General features: G+C 37.2%; 1 protein-coding gene and 1 non-coding gene across 5 annotated transcripts in view; one reads left to right on the top strand and one right to left on the bottom strand.

The window, feature by feature from the left end:
* Nucleotides 1-14,262, top strand: part of CRB1 (crumbs cell polarity complex component 1) — a 264,792-nt gene that overhangs the window by 89,373 nt on the left and 161,157 nt on the right. The gene's annotated exons all lie outside the window — the stretch shown is intronic.
* Nucleotides 12,061-12,132, bottom strand: TRNAE-UUC. Its single transcript has one exon. It is a non-coding gene; the product is annotated as a tRNA-Glu (tRNA).

Raw genomic sequence — 14,262 nt, 5'->3', positions numbered from 1 at the left:
ATCATTGTGGTCAGAAAAGATGCTGGATATGATTTCAGTCATCTTAAATTAAGACTTGTTTTGTGGTCTAACATATGATCTATCCTGGAGAACGTCCCATGTGCACTTGAGAAGAATGTGAATTCTACTGCTGTTGGATGGAATGCTCTGTAAATGGCTGGTTTGTGTGGTCTAAAGTATAGGTCAAGTCCAACATTTCCTTCTTGATTTTGGCTGGATGATCTATCCATTGATGAAAGTAGGGTATTGAAGTCCTCTAGTATTATTTTATTGCTGTTTATTTCTCCTTTCATTTCCATTCATATTTCCTTTATGAATTTAGGTGCTCCTTGTGGGATGCATAAATATTTACAAATGTTATATCCTCTTGATGAATTGTCCCCTTTATCATTATATACTAACCTTCTTTGACTCTTGTTTATTGTCTTTGCCTCAAAGTCTATTTCTCTGATATGAGTATAGCTGCCCTTGCTTTCTTTTGGCTTCCGTTTACATGGAATATTTTTCTTCCATCCCTTCACTTTCAGTGTGTGTGTTCTTAAAGCGGAAGTGAGTCTCTTATAGGTAGCATGTAGTTGGGTCTTGTTTTTGTTTGTTTGTTTGTTTTTAATCCATTCAGCCTCTCTGTCTTTTGATTGGAGAATTTAGTACACTTATATTTAATGAGTAATGATTGATAGGTATGGACTAATTATTGCCATTTTGTTGTTTTCTGGTTCTTTTAGATTCCTTTGTCCCTCTTTCTTGCTTGTTCTCATCCTTTGTGATTTGACCTGCATCTGTATCCGCAGGGCGTGAGGAGTTCTCCTTCGACCCTTAAGAGCTGCTTGTTTGTTTACTCCAATCTGTGGGACTCATTAATGCAAGCCTCATTGGCTATCAGAGCCAGGCAATCCAGAGCCCCATCCCTTGGGCAGTGGCCACAAAAGCTGGAGTGCCAGATATTTGTATAAGCTCCCCCCAGCTTCATTCCTTCCTATAGATGCAAGTTCCCTCTTCATTCCTTCCTATAGATACAAGTTTCTTCTGATGTCATTCAGTCCCTTCAGCCTGAAGAATCAGATATGCTTGTGACTTTCAGCTTTTGTTATCTGAATATACTTTTATTTAACCTGAAAATTTTAAAGGACATTTTCACCAGTATACAACTCTAGCCTGACAGTTGTTTTTCTTTAAACACTTTAAAGATTCCATTCCATTGTTTGCTTTTGACCTCCATATTTTTCTAATGAGAGATTAGTCGTCAATCCCTTCATCTGTAGGCAGTGTGTTTCTGATTCTTTTCCTATACTCAATCCTTAGGCATCTTATAGATTTTTCACTTTATATTTGTTCTAAGTAGTTTTATTATAATGTGCATAGGTATGATTTTCCTTGTATTAATCTTGATTAGGGTTTGCTAAGATTCTTGGATTCTTGGCTTTCTTTTTTTGTTGTTGTTTAACATCTCTATTGGAGTATAATTGCTTTATGATGTTGTGTTAGTTTCTGCTATATAACAAAGTGAATCAGCTATATGCATACATATATCCCCATATCCCCTTCCTCTTGTGTCTCCCTCCCACCCTCCTTATCTCACCCCTCTAGGTGGTCGCAAAGCACCCAGCTGATCTCCTTGTGCTATGCAGCTGCTTCCCACTAGCTATCTATTTTACATTTGGTAGTGTATATCCATCAGTGTTACTCTCTCACTTCGTCTCACCTTACCCTTCCCCCTCCCAGTGTCCTCAAATCCATTCTCTGCATCTGTGTCTTTATTCCTGTCCTGCCCCTAGGTTCATCAGAACCATATTTTCTTTTTTAGATTCCATATATATGTGTTACCATACAGTATTTGTTTTTCTCTTTCTGACTTACTTCACTCTGTATGAGAGACTCTAGGTCCATCCACCTCACTACAAATAACTCAATTTCATTTCTTTTTATGTCTGAGTAATATTCCATTGTATACATGTGCCACATCTTCTTTATCCATTCATCTGTCGTTGGACACTTAGGTTGCTTCCATGTCCTGGCTATTGTGAATAGTGCTGCCATGAATATTGTGGTACATATCTCTTTTTGAATTATGGTTTTCTCAGGGTATATGCGCAGTAGTGGGATTGCTGGGTCATATGGTAGTTCTATTTTTGGTTTTTTAAAGAACCTCCATACTGTTCTCCATAGTGGCTGTATCAATTTACATTCCCACCAACAGTGCACTAACCTTACACCTAAAGCAATTAGAGAAAGAAGAACAAAAAACCCCAAAAGTTAGCAGAAGGAAAGAAGTCATAAAGATCAGATCAGAAATAAATGAAAAAGAAATGAAGGAAACAATAGCAAAGATCAATAAAACTAAAAGATGGTTCTTTGAGAAGATAAACAAAGTTGATAAACCATTAGCCAGATTCATCAAGAAAAAAAGGGAGAAGACTCAAATCAACAGAATTAGAAATGAAAAGGAAGAAGTAACAACTGACACTGCAGAAATACAAAGGATCATGAGAGAAGACTACAAGCAACTCTATGCCAATAAAATGGACAACCTGGAAGAAATGGGCAAATTCTTAGAAAAGCACAATCTTCCGAGACTGAATCAGGAAGAAATAGAAAATATGAACAGACCAATCACAAGCACTGAAATTGAAACTGTGATTAAAAATCTTCCAACAAACAAAAGCCCAGGACCCGATGCCTTCACAGGAGAATTCTATCAAACGTTTAGAGAAGAGCTAACACCTGTCCTTCTCAAATTCTTCCAAAATATAACAGAGGGAGGAACACTCCCAAACTCATTCTACGAAGCCACCACTACCCTGATACCAAAACCAGACAAAGGTGTCGCAAAAAAAGGATTCTTGGCCTTCTAAATTGCTGCTTTCCACCAATTTGGGGGAAATTTTGGTCATTATTTAATCAAATACTTTTTCCCTCTGCCTCTGGAACTGCAGTTACACATATGAGAGCCTGTCTGGAATCATCCCACGGTTCATTGCAGCTCTGTTCATTTTAAAAAATACTTTTTTCTCTCCATTTTTCAGATTGTATAATTTCTGTTAATTGTCTTCAGATTCAGGGATCCTTCCTTCTCTGGCTCCAGTATGCTGTCAAGTCCATCAAGAATATTCTTCATTTCAGATATTTGACTTTTCACTTCTATAACTTCCACTTGGCTCTTTTTATAATTTTCATATCTTTGCTGAGATTTCTCATTTGTTTACTCATGTTCATCCTTTTCTCTGTTTTTTGGTAAAATGTATTTTTAATGGATTTTGTTTCAGTTTACACATTTCTGTATACTTTTTTGTGTATTCATTAACTTGTTTTTTAAATACACTTTAATTGTGAGGTAATTGTAGTCTCACATGAAATTGTAAGAAATGATACAGGGAGATCCCTTGTACCCCTTACTCAGTTTCCCCAGTGATAACATCTTACAGACTATAGTACAATATCACAATAAAGATACTGACATTGATACAATCCACCAATCTTATTCCTTTTTCCTCCTTTTTACTTGTACTTACTTGGATGTGAAATGTGTGTGTGTTTAGTTCTATCATATGCAATTTTATCATATGTGTAGTTTTTTGTACCCACCACTACAGTTCAGATATAGAACAGTTCTATCACCACACATATCCCTCATGCTGCTCTTTTACATCCGTACCCACCTCCCTCCCACAGCCTTCTTTCCCCGCCATCCCCAACTCCTGTCAACCACTGATCTGTTCTCCGGTTATAAAATATTTTGAGGATGTCGCATAAATGGAATCCTATAGTATGTAATCTTTGGGAACTGGATTTTATAAGTAAACATTATTCACTTGAGATTCATCCAGGTTGTTGCATGTGTCAATAGTTTGTTCCTTTTTTTTCCTGAGTAGTGTTACATGATATGGATGTACCACAGTTTGTCTAGGCATTCACTCATTGAAGGACATTTGTGTTATTTCCAGTCTGGGGCTATTATGAATAGAGATGATATGAACGATTGTGTACAACTTTCCATGTGGATGTGAATTTTTATTTCTCTGGGATAAATGAACAAGAGCACAGTTGCTGGGTGTATGATACTTGCATGCTTAGTTTTTATAAAAAACTGCCTAACTATTTTCTAGAGTGGCTGTACCATTTTACATTCCTACCAGCAATGTATATATAAGTGATTCAAGTTCTCCACACTTTCACCAGCATTTGCTGTTGTCACTATTTTAATTTTAACTATTCTGATAGGCATGTAGTGATAACTCACTGAGATTTTAATTTGCATTTTTATAATGGTGAAAGATGTTGAAGGTACTTGCATGATCTTATTTGCTATCTATATATCCCTTCTTTAAGTCCTTAAAAATATAAAGTTATTGTCTACTAATTTCCACAATTGTGTCATCCCAATATCTATTTCTGTTGACTAGTTTTTCATTGGTTATAAGCACACTTTTCTACTTCTCACATGTCTACTAATTTTTTATTATATGCTGGATGGTCAGGTGATAATTCTAGGGGTTCCTGATTATGTGAGCTTCCTTTAAAGGATCTGGAATTTTGTTCTGTCAGGCAGTTAAAGTTTTTTCCTTATAAATCTTGGTTTTATTTTTTCTTTGAGTTGTTATGTTTTGGCTTTGAACTTATAGCATCTTCCTTTTTCAATGGTGTGGTCTTTACTCCCAAACTGAGGCTTTTCTGGCTTCTCAATGCTTGAGATGTCCAGTGAAGTCTCTCTACTCTGGCTGGGCTAGAACTCCAACTGTCTATTTTTTTGGTATTTTAATTTATCTCAGTCTCTCAGCAGATGATATCTGGTAAGCTTCCCAACAACCCGTGATGAATAATGAATCTTTTGGGCCCTCGTAATAGTGTCTCTTTGTTCTCTGGTGCTCTGACCTGCAAACTGTAATTGCTTCTGCAGCCCTATGACTTGGTCTTATCCTCCTGAGCTCAGAAACACTGCTGATTCTCTGATTGTACTCCTCTCAGCATTAAAGTCATTCCATGCCCAGAAAGCCCTAGGTGTCTTTATTTGATTTCTAACACAAATCATAGTTCTGCACTATGTTCAATGCCTGAAAATAGTTACCTCATATATTCTTACTTTTTTTAGTTGTTTACATTGGCAGGACAAGTGTGCCAAGATTGTGCCAGCTCTTCTGTCGTGGGCAGAAGTGAACATTGAGAAAAGGCAGCTGTCCCTTAAAATTGTTAGACACTCAGTGGGAGCTTAATAATCAGAAAAAACAAGTTGATTTAATAATGTGTTCAGCTGTAAGAAGAATGTGATTCAAGACTAGATAAGAAAGATAAATGCACTGTCTATGATCACAGTGAGTATGGTCTTTCCAGCTGGTTTGAGTAATCACAGAAAAGCATTTAGTACCTAATTGGCTCAATCAAAATAACCAAACTAGTCACACATACAAAGTGGTATTAAGTATTTCCTGTGTGTCTGTGTGTCATGCACTATTTGACACATTAGAGAAGTTCATTCTCTAAGTCTGTAAGTCTGTTTCCATTTTGTAAGTAAGTTCATTCATATTATTTTTTTTTTAGATTTTGCATATAAGCATATAAGAATATCATATGATATTTGTCTTTCTCTGTCTGACTTACTTCACTTAATATGATAATCTTCAGGTCCATTCATGTTGCTGCAACTGGCATTATTTCATTCTTTTTAATGGCTGAGTAATATTCCATTGTTTATATGTACCACATCTTCTTTATCCATTCATCTGTAGGTGGACATTTAGGTTGATTCCATGTCTTTGGCTATTGTAAACAGTGCTGCAATGAACATTGGGGTGCATGTATCCTTTTGAACCATGTTTTTCTCCAGATATCACCCAGGAGTGGGATTGCTGGACATATGAAAGTTCTATTTTTATTTTTTTAAGGAACCTCCATACTGTTTTCCACAGTGGCTGCACTAATTTACATTCCCACCAACAATGTAGGACGGTTCCCTTTTCTCAACACCTTATCCAGCATTTATTGTTTATAAATTTTTTTTGGTGATGGCCATTCTGACCAGTGTGAGGTGATATCTCATTGTAGTTTTGATTTGCATTTCTCTAATAATTAATGATGTTGAGCATCTTTTCATGTTCATCTCGGCCATCTGTATATCTTCTTGGGAGAAATGTCTGCTTAGATCTTCTGCCCATTTGTTGATTGGGTTATTTGTTTTCTTGATATTGAGCTGCATGAGCAGTTTGTAAATTTTGGAGACTGATCCCTTGTGGGTCGCATCGTTTGCAAATATTTTCTCCAATTCTTTGGGTTGTCTTTATGTTTTCTTTATGGTTTCCTTGGCTGTTGCAAAAGTTTTTGAGTTTAATTAGGTCTGATTTGTTTATTTTTGTTTTTATTTCCATTACTCTAGGAAACAGCTCAAAAAAGACCTTGCTGTGATTTATGTCAGAGAGTGTTCTGCCTACGTTTTCTTCTATGAGTTTTATAGTATCCAGTCATATATTTAGGTCTTTAATCCATTTTGATCTTTTTTTATGTGTGTGTATATGTTGTTAAAGAATGTTCTAATTTCATTTTTTTTACATGTAGCTGTCCAGCTTTCCCAGCACCATTTATTGAAGAGACTGTCTTTCCTCCATTGTATAGTTTTGCCTCTTGTCATAGGTTACTTGACCATAGGTGTGTGGGTTTATTTCTGGGCTTTCTATGCTGTTCCATTGATCTACATTTCTGTCTTTGGGCCAGTACCATACTGTTTTGATGACTGCAGCTTTGTCGTATAGTCTGAAGTCAGGGAGCCTGATTCCTCCAGCTCAGTTTTTCTTACTCAAGATTGCTTTGGCTATTTGGGATCTTTTGTGTTTCCATACAAATTAAAAAACTTTTTGTTCTACTTCTGTGAAAAATGCCATTGGTAATTTGATAGGGATTGCACTGAATCTGTAGATTGCCTTGGGTAGTGTAGTCATTTTGACGGTATTGATTCTTCCAATCCACGAACATGGTATACCTTTTCATCTGTCTGTGTTGTCTTTGATTTCTTTCATCAGTATCTTATGGTTTCAGAGTACGGGTCTTTTGTCTCCCTAGGTAGGTTTATTCCTAGGTAATTTATTATTTTTGATGTGATGGTAGATGGGTTTGTTTCTTTAATTTCTCTTTCTTATATTTCATTGTTAGTGTATAGAAGTGCAACTGATCTGTGTATTAATTTTGTAACCTGCAACTTTACTGAATTCATTGATGAGCTCTAGTAGTTTTCTGGAAGCATCTTTAGGATTTTCTATGTATAGTATCAGGTCTTCTGCAGTGACTATTTTACTTCTTTTCCAATTTGGATTCCTTTTATTTCTTTTTCTTCTCTCGTTGCCGTGGCTAGGACTTCCAAAACTATGTTGTATAAAAGTGGTGAGAGTGGACATCCTTGTCTTGTTCCTGCTCTGAGAGGAAATGCTTTCAGCTTTTCACCATTGAGTATGATGTTATCTGTAGATTTGTCATATATGGGCTTTATTATGTTGAGGTAGATTCCCTCTATGCCCAAGTTCTGGAGAGTTTTTTTTTTTTATCATAAATGGGTGTTGAATTTTGTCAAAAGCTTTTTCTGCATCTATTGAAATGATCATGTTTTTTATTATTCAGTTTGTTGATGTGGTGTATCACACTGAATGATTTGCAGATACTGAAAAATGCTTGCATCTCTGGGATAAATCCCACTTGATCATGGTGTATGATCCTTTTAATGTATTGTTGGATTCAGATTGCTAGTATTTTGTTGAGGATTTTTGCATCCATGTTCATCAGTGATATTGGCCTGTTATTTTCTTTTATTGTGATATCTTTGTCTGATTTTGGTATCAGGGTGATGGTGGCCTCATAGAATGAGTTTGGGAATATTCCTTCCTCTGCAATTTTTTGGAATAGTTTCAGAAGGATAGGTGTTAATTCTTCTTTAAATGATTGATAGAATTCACCTCTGAAGCCATCTGGTCCTAGCTTTTTGTTTGTTGGGAATTTTTTAATCACAGTTTCAATTTCAGTACTTGTGATTGGTCTGTTCACATTTCCTATTTCTTCCTGGTTCAGTCTTGGGAGATTGTACCTTTTTAAGAATTTGTCCATTTCTTCTAGGTTGTCCATTTCATTGGCATATAGTTGCTTGTAGTAATCTCTTATGATCCTTTGTATTTCTGTGGTGTCAGCTGTAACTTCTTTTTCATTTGTAATTTTATTGATCTGAGTCCTCTCCCTTTTTTTTCTTGATGAGTCTGGCTAAAGGTTTTATCAATTTTGTTTATCCTTTCAAAGAACCAGCTTTTAGTTTCATTGATGTTTGTATTGTTTTCTTCGTTTCTATTTCATTTATTTCTGTTCTGATCTTTAAGATTTTTCTCCTTCTACTAACTTTGGGTTTTGTTTGTTCTTCTTTTTTTAGATGCTTTAGATGTAAGGTTAGGTTGTTTATTTGTGGTTTTTCTTGTTTCCTGATGTAAGATTGTATTGCTATAAAATTCCCTCTTAGAACTGCTTTTGCTAAGCCCCATAAATTCTGTATCATTGTGTTTTCATTTTCATTTATCTCTAGGTATTTTTGGATTCCCTCTTTGATTTCATCAGTGATCCATTGGTTATTTAGTAGAATATTGTTTAGCCTCCATGTGTTTGTGTTTTTTACAGTTTTTTTCTTGTAGTTAATTTCTAATCTCACAGCGTTGTGGTCAGAAAAGATGCTTGATATGATTTCAATCTTAAATTTACTGAAGCTCACTTTGTGGCTCAGGATGTGATCTGGAGAATGTTCCATGTGCACTTGAGAAGAATGTGTATTCTGCTGCTTTTGGATGGAATGCTCTATAAATATCAATTAAGTCTATCTGGCCTAATGTGTCATTTAAAGCCTGTGTTTCCTTATTGATTTTCTGTCTGGATGATCTGTCTCTTGATGAAAGCAGGGTGTAACACTAATAACACTATTATTGTGTTACTGTTGATTTCTCCTTTTATGGCTGTTAGTATTTGCCTTATATATTGCGGTGCTCATATGTTGGGTGCATATATATTTACAGTTGTTATATCTTCTTGGATTGTTCCCTTGATCATTATATAGTGTCCTTCCTTGTCTCTTGCAAAACTCTTTACTTTAAAGTCTATTTTGTCGGGTATGAGTATTGCTACTCTAGCTTTCTTTTGATTTCCACTTGGATGGAATACCTTTCTCTATCCCCTCACTTTCAGTCTGGACATGCCCATAGATCTGAAGTGGGTCTCTTGTAGACAGCATATATACGGGTCTTGTTTTTGTATCCATTCAGCCAGTCTATGTCTTTTGTTTGGAGCATTTAATCCATTTACATTTAAGGTAATTATCAATATGTATGCTCCTATTAACATTTTCTTAATTGTTTTGGATTTGTTTTTGTAGGTCTTTGTTCTTCACTTTCTGTTGTGTTCTCTTCTCTTGTGAATTGATGACTAACTGTAGTGTTGTGCTTGGATTCCTTTTGTGTGTGTGTGTATCTACTGTAGATTTTCAGTTTGTGGTTACTGTGGGGTTTTGATATAGCAATCTATAGATAAACAGGATTGTTTTAAGTAGCTGGTCTTTTAATTTCAAATGCATTTCCAATAGACTGCTTTCATGCTCTCCTTTTCTCACAATTGCTGGTTTTGATATATTTATGTGCAGATGATTTCTACCTTTACTTTATGCTTGCCTTTACCAGTAAGCTATTCCACTCATAATTTTCTTGTATCTAGTCGTGGCCTTTTCTTTTTGACTTGGAGAAGTTCCTTTAGCATTTGTTGCAAAGGTGGTCTGGTGGTGCTGCATTCTCTTAGCTTTTGCTTGTCTGTAAAGCTTTTGATTTCTCTGTCAAATCTGAATGAGAGCCTTGCTGGGTAGAGTATTCTTGGTTGTAAGTTCTTCCTTTTCTTCTCTTTAAATATATCGTGCCACTCCCTTCTGGCCTGCAGAGTTTTTGCTGAGAAATCAGCTGATAACCTCATGGGAGTTCCTTTGTACATTTTTTGTTGCTTTTCCCTTGTTGCATTTAATAATTTTTCTTTGTTTTTAACTTTTGTCAATTTGATTACTATGTGTTTCGGTGTGTTCCTCCTTGGGTTTATCCTGCCTGGGACTCTCTGTGCTCCCTGGACTTGGTTGACTGTTTCGTTTTCCATGTTAGGGAAGTTTTCAGCTATTATCGCTTCAAATATTTTCTCAGTTTCTTTCTCTCTCTCTTCTCCCTCTGAGACCCCTATAATGTGAATGTTGGTGTATTTAAAGTTGTCCCAGAGGTCTCTTAGACTGCCTTCATTTCTTTGCATTCTTTTATCTTTATTTTGTTCTGCAGCATTGATTTCCACCATTTTGTCTTCCAGCTTACTTATCCATTATTCTTCCTCAGTTACTCTGCTACTGATTCCTTCTAGTGTATTTTTCATTTCAGTTATTGTATTGTTCATCTCGGTTCTTCAGTTCTTCTAGGTCTTTGTTAAATATTTCTCATATCTTCTCCGTATGTTCCTCCATTCTTTTTCTGAGATCTTGGATCATTTTCACTATTATTACTCTGAATTCTTTTCCCAGTAGATTGTCTATCTCCAGTTCACTTGGTTGTTCTTCTGGGGTTTTATCTTGTTCCTTCATCTGGAACATATTCCTCTGCCGTCTCATTTTCTCTTACTTTCTGTGATTGTGGCTTCTGTTCTGCAGGCTGCAGGATTTTATTTCTTCTTGCTTTGGCTGTCTGCCGTCTGGTGGATGAGGCTGCCTAAGAGGCTTACGCAGGCTTCCCAGTTCAAGGGACTGCTTCCTGCCTGCTGGTGGGTGGAGCTGGGTCTTATTCCTCTGGTGAGCAGGGCCATACTCAAGAAGACTTTAAGCAGCCTGTCTGCTGATGGGCAGGTGGGTGTTCCGCCCTGTTGGTTGTTTGGCCTGAGGCAACCCAGCACTGGAGCCTACAGGCTGTAGGGTGGGGCTAATGGCAGCCTCCGGGAGGGCTGATGTCAGTGAGTACTCCCAGAACTGTTGCTGCTAGTGTCTTTGTCCCTGCAGTGAGCCATAGCCACTTCCCACCTCCACAGGAGACCCTCCAATAATATCAGGTAGGTGTGGCCCAGGCTCTTACGATGTCATTGCTTTTTTCCCCTGGATCCTGGTGTGCATGAGACCTTGTGTGCACCCTCCGTGAGTGGAGTTTCTATTTCCCCCAGTCCTGTGGACTTCCTGTGATCAAACCCCACTGGCCTTCAGAGCCAGATTCTCTGGGGGCTCCTCCTCCCACTGCCAGACCCCCAGGCTGGGAAGCCTGACATGGGCCTCAGGACTTTCACTCCTATGGGAGAACTTCTGTGGTATAATTATTTTCCAGCCTGTGGGTCACCCATCTGGCAGGTATGGGATTTGATTTTATTGTGACTGTGCCCCTCCTGCCATCTCGTCGTGGCTTCTTCTTTGTCTTTATCTTTTTTTGGTAGGTTCCAGCATTTTTTTGTCAATGGTTGTTCAGCAGTTAGTTGTGATTTCGGTGTTTTTGTAAGAAGGTGTGAGCTCACGTCCTTCTACTCCACCATCTTGCTGGCAAGTCCCTCCAACCCTTGATATTTCTAAGATCTTCATGGGGGTGACAGAGGTTCTAAACATTTTTGCCATCATCATCCTTGTGTCAAAAAAATCTGATTTCGAGTTATTTCAAAGTCAGTTTTATGTATGTGTCTGCTAGCATTCTAAAGCTAAAATCCAACGAACTAATTCGTTATTTATTAACAGACAAGGCAATTCAACATGAAAAAATAAAGTCTGAGGTATGATAAAGAAAGTAAAGAAATAAGTCTGTTTGGTTTAATTTATGTAAGCCATTTTTACACAAAAACAGTGCCAAAATTTAATATCATATGAGAATTTTAAAAATGATTACAACCTTGTGGGGAAGGAGATGAATTAGATTATGGTTATCAAAACATGACTTCTTCAGTATGACACCATATTAGGACTTAATATCTTACAAGAAACTATTATAAGAAAATTACCTTTTATTTATTTATTTATTTTATTTTTAATTTTTAAAATTTTTTGGTTGTGGCACGTGGCTTGCAGGATCTTAGTTCCCTGACCAGGGATTGAACCTGGGCCATGGCAGTGAAAATGCCAAGTCCTAACCACTGGACCTCCAGGGAACTCCCAGAAAATTACCTTTTATATTTAATTTGATTTAAACTAAGAGAGACAACACCAGGCAAAGGCATATATTCTATTGGGAAATTCTCTAAAATGTCCAATGGTGGCTTTAAAAATATGAGAATAGCAATATTTTACATCTATTTTTTTATTACTCACTTTGAGTCTGAACATATGGTAATGAAGAGATTTGGTCACCAGTTTAAAAGCTTGTCTGTTTGTCTAATTATATTTCTTTTCCCTACAAAGTAAAACTGAAATACGTTGGATCTCTTTATTGCTTGTAATGTGCCCTCATTCCTCTCTCTCTCTCTGTGTCTTCTTTTCTTTCCCATTAAATTTGTTTACCCTTTTTTTTTCTCCTTTGTTTCCAGCAATATAGGAGCATTTAGAAGCAAAACTATCTTGGAGAGGGGTGGGGGGGGGTGATGGCAAATGGATCAAAAACTAGCTTCTGGTCATTTGGTGGTTACTATAGCAATAATCATGATGGGAGATTTTCAGCCACAAGTAGTTTCTATAACAACATGATAGGGTGCTTTAGAAATAGACCTGAGGTAAATAGATTCTTTAAGCGTCTCTTAACCCCTTTTATACCACAGGATTAGCATCTTCTTGGAGGATAAATATTAGTTGGCTTATTTGATGGAAGCTTTTAAAATATTGCTTTTATGTTGTAAAGATTAAACATTTTATTTTTCTATAGAGACCTGGCTTTAGCTGATAGGATCTTAGGCTCCTTCATTTCAGAAAATAATTGATAGCATCCTTATTCTGTTTCTGCATTGTGAAATTGAAGTAGTCTTTAAAGCTGCTTCTTTCATTGTATTGCCCCAAAATGTGGAAAGCGGTAAATACTCCTCACTATAGCATCTATCAATTCTCTCATAGGTCAGATGTGCTTCAAATTAGGCATGGTTTCTATTTGACTTATAATTTACTAGGTATTATAAAAGGACATTTATTGGAATTGTTTTGAATTTATTGTTTTAGCTTGGTAAAAAATGACATAGAAGAAAATGAAGGCTCCCATTTCATACATAAGTATCATTCAAGAACCCCTTCTAAGTGAAAGATTAATGGGAGTGTACACCAGGTATATGATGCAAGAATAGATGGTGGTGGGCTGGGGACAGTTTTTCAAGAGAAAAACACACGGAAAGCTTAAATTTAGTGACACAATCAGTTACATTTCGGGAGACAGGGATTAAGCTTGCTTGGTTCAGTTCCATTATGAATTACTGATTATTGACTCTATGCTGGATATGGGAGGTATATACAATGATAACTAATACATGGGATTTACTTTGAAAACAATTACCATATCAAGTGAAAACATTTTCTATTATTAAGCAAAATATCAGTTTACTTAAGCTTATTGATTAAAAAGTAATTAATTATTTGCTCAAGTTCATCCTTCTTCTTTCCCCATCTACCCCCTCCCTCCACAATATTTTAAGTGCAAAGACACAGCCGTGCCTTCCTAAAAGAGGTGATTATGGGCATATTTCAGCCCAGGTGATTCATCCAAGGTACAGTGTCTCATGTCTGCACATGTAGCTCACTTCTATGCATTTTCCACAATAGAACTATCCTTATACTTTTATTATTTTCTATTCAGTTAAGCTGCCAATTCCCAATATGAGACACTGTCTTTCAACTCTCAGGAGGATGTCCACAGTCACGCGTCTCCCTCTGAGTTTTTTCTCGTTCCCCTGGTGTTCTGTGCTCGGTAATGAAGGCTCAGCCTTCATTCAGTGTGCTCTTGCCACAGCCTTCTGGGGTAGCGTTTGCCAAATGGGCCCCTGGGAGATGGAGACCCATCCTCCATGTGTGTCACGGGGTGTGGAGCGGAGCTAAGGCGTGCCTGTGCACCCCAGGGCCTGCTCAGAAGGCAGGGCACACGGGCAGGGGGACATCCACACTCCAGAATCTTCCCCAGACCAAAGGCGCAAGGGCATTGTACTTGCTGCACTCAGTGTCACGGGGCTTTTAGCTGAATAAAAAGAAAATGAAATGTATTCACGATGGTTTCCAGGTTATCTAGTAACCACAGTAACCTGGGCTTTCCCCAAGTCTGGCTCACAACCTACAGTGACCAGACCAGCAAATCATTCTCTTTCTGTTAC

This window comes from Monodon monoceros, unplaced genomic scaffold (assembly GCF_005190385.1).
Source record: "Monodon monoceros isolate NGI ecotype Baffin Bay Population unplaced genomic scaffold, NGI_Narwhal_1 Super_Scaffold_18, whole genome shotgun sequence".
NCBI lineage: Eukaryota > Metazoa > Chordata > Mammalia > Artiodactyla > Monodontidae > Monodon > Monodon monoceros.
Note: the sequence above shows the minus strand (reverse complement) of the source record. Positions and strands in the feature narration are given on the sequence as shown.